We start from the raw sequence: 2,745 nt of genomic DNA, 5'->3' as shown, positions 1-2,745 counted from the left end.
AGTTGGTAGGGGTTTGCCCGTCTGTTTGCGGGTGAAAAGCTGTGCTCATATAGAGGTGGGTGCCCAACAGGCGAAATGTTTCCTTCCAGAAATTACTTGTGAAGCGAGAGTCCCGGTCTGAAATAATGTTCTTTGGAAGGCCGTGCTGCCTGAAGACGGTAGCCACAAAGAGGCGGGCTACATCTTCAGCTGTAGCGGTTGTGTGTGTGGGAGCAAAGTGCGTCATTTTGCTCAGCCGGTCCACGAACACTACAATCGCATCGTGCCCATTGCGGGATGTCGGTAGCTGCGTAACCAAATCCATTGTCACGCTTTCCCACACCTCCGTTGGAATGGGAAGGGGCTGCAGTAATCCACCCGGCTTAGCATTTGTTGGTTTGTTACGCTGACATTGGGGACATGATTTGACGTGTTCTTTAACGTCAGAGTCAAGCCCTGGCCACCAATATGATTGTGCGATCGCTTGTTTGGTGCGGTCTATACCGCGGTGGCCTGCGTAAGGGACATCATGATACTCGGTCAAGATGGCTCTTCGCAGTTCAGCATTTTGAGGGACATAGATCTGGTTTCCCCGATACCAGAATCCATTCCTTCGTTTTAACTGCAGCTTGGCTACTCTTGATTTAGCAAGGTTTGGATCACCGTCGTACCCGCTTTTGATTCGGTGTCCCAAGTCGCTGTCCGCCAGCGAGGCCGTAAGCACATTAAGCACCGTGTCGTGAACCCGACTAATAGGGTCTGCGACATTAATCCGTCCGGGTCGGTACTCCCAAGTGAACTGGAATCGAGACAATCGTTCCAACCATCGAGCTTGCCTTCTGGAAAGTTTATCGGCGCTTTTCTGCTCTTGCAGATAGACCAAAGGTTGATGGTCCGTTACTAGGGTGACATGACTCGCACCTTCCAAGTAACAACGCCATTCTTCCATTGCCAGGACTGTGCCCAAGCATTCTTGGTCTGTGGTGGAATAATTGTATTCCGCGCTGCTGAATTTAGAACTTGTATAAGCAACTGGTCGGTCGTCTTGTAACAAGACAGCGCCAGTGCCATGCAGCGACGCATCAGACCAAACTACGAAGGGTTTGTCAAGCTCAGGGAGTTTTAATACTGGTGCGTTTGTCAAGGCATCTTTCACACCCTGAAAGGCAGTATCACACTCCTTTGTCCAGTGGAAGGGCACTTTCGCACTTGTTAGGGTTGTGAGGGGGGCCACGAGAGAGGAATAACCCTGGATGAACCTCCGAAAATAATTGGCTAAGCCAAGAAACGCGCGCAATTTAGAGGCGTCGGTTGGTACCGGCCATTCTTTCACAACTTTAACTTTGCGCTCGTCTACTTTCAAGCCGTCACGGCTGACTACGTGGCCCAGGAAGTGCAGTTCGGTCCGGTTGAACTGACACTTAGACATCTTTGCCTTGAATTCGTGCTTTCTAAGCAAGGACAACACCACCCTTAGGTGTTGTTCATGCTCGGCCTTGGTCTTACTGAAGACCAGAATGTCGTCCAAGTACACCAGCACAAATTTGCCAATGTGTTCGGCGAAGATCCGATTCATCACCGCTTGGAACGTAGCAGGGGCGTTTGTGAGTCCAAAGCACAGCACTTTGAACTGGTATTGGCCCATTCCCGGAGCGATAAAGGCCGTTTTCGCAACATCCTCTGGTGTAATGCGAATTTGGTTGTAGCCCTGCTGTAAGTCCAGGGAACTAAATATCTTAGCCCCTTGGAGTTGATCGAAGAGGTCAGTAATGTTTGGCATAGGATAGCGCCGCTTGATCGTGATTTTGTTTAACGCACGGTAATCCAAGACGATGCGAAGGCCCTGACCGTTAGCTTTTTCCACAAAGATAACGGGTGCACCGTAAGGAGAAGTAGAGGGTTCTATGTAGCCCTTACTCAACAATTCGGTGACCTGTTTGCGGACCTCTTGGCGCTCTAATTGAGTCAACCGGTACGATCGTTTAGCGGGCGGTACAGCCCCTTCCAGTAATGGAATCGTATGACCTACTTCGCGATCTGGAGGAAGGCCTTTGAGCTCTTCGAATACGTCCTTGTATTCGTCAAGCAACCCTTGCAATGTTGCTTCGGGGAGTATGTCGGTGTCGGGAGGAAGTGTCTCCGCAGACGCCGAGGATTCAGAAATGAGCTCAGATTGCACAAGCATTAAATAGCTTCGTGCGCCTTTGGCAATCCTCCGTGCAGCTGCTTTAGCTGACATCGTTTCCACCGTACTCGCAGCATAGAGAGTGGCGGTAACGTAATTCATGATGGCAATACCATCTAGGTGATCGTCGTCGTCTGCTGAAGACCAAAAGGAAGGCCTCAGGACAACAGTATCGCCGGTAGCTTTCCGTACTGTAAGCGTGTGTGATTCCCAACACATTTTCGCTTTCTTGCGCTCCAACCAGTCATCAGCGAGAATAATTTCAACGCCTGGAACACCTTGCTTTAAAACAAGTAGTGTGACTGTTTCATGAAAGGAGCCTATACGGAGCTTAGCGGTAATCGAGCCATTGATAAGCTCATGAGTTCCGTTCGCGACGCGAACAGTAGAGATAGTGCAAGGACGGACAGAAAGAGCCATCCTGCGGACAGCTTCGAGAGAAATGAAGCCGTCGGCAACCCGGCCGCAATTGGCACCGGAGTCGGCAAGAACTTTGCACGCCGTTTGACACAAGCGAGCATCAAAAAGCATAGTGCGGCCATTGCTATCCAAGCTGTTAAGCTGCACCGATTTGGACGGCG

Source organism: Volvox carteri, assembly GCF_000143455.1.
Source record: "Volvox carteri f. nagariensis unplaced genomic scaffold VOLCAscaffold_35, whole genome shotgun sequence".
In the NCBI taxonomy this organism is placed as follows: domain Eukaryota; kingdom Viridiplantae; phylum Chlorophyta; class Chlorophyceae; order Chlamydomonadales; family Volvocaceae; genus Volvox; species Volvox carteri.
This window is presented reverse-complemented; position numbering follows the sequence as displayed.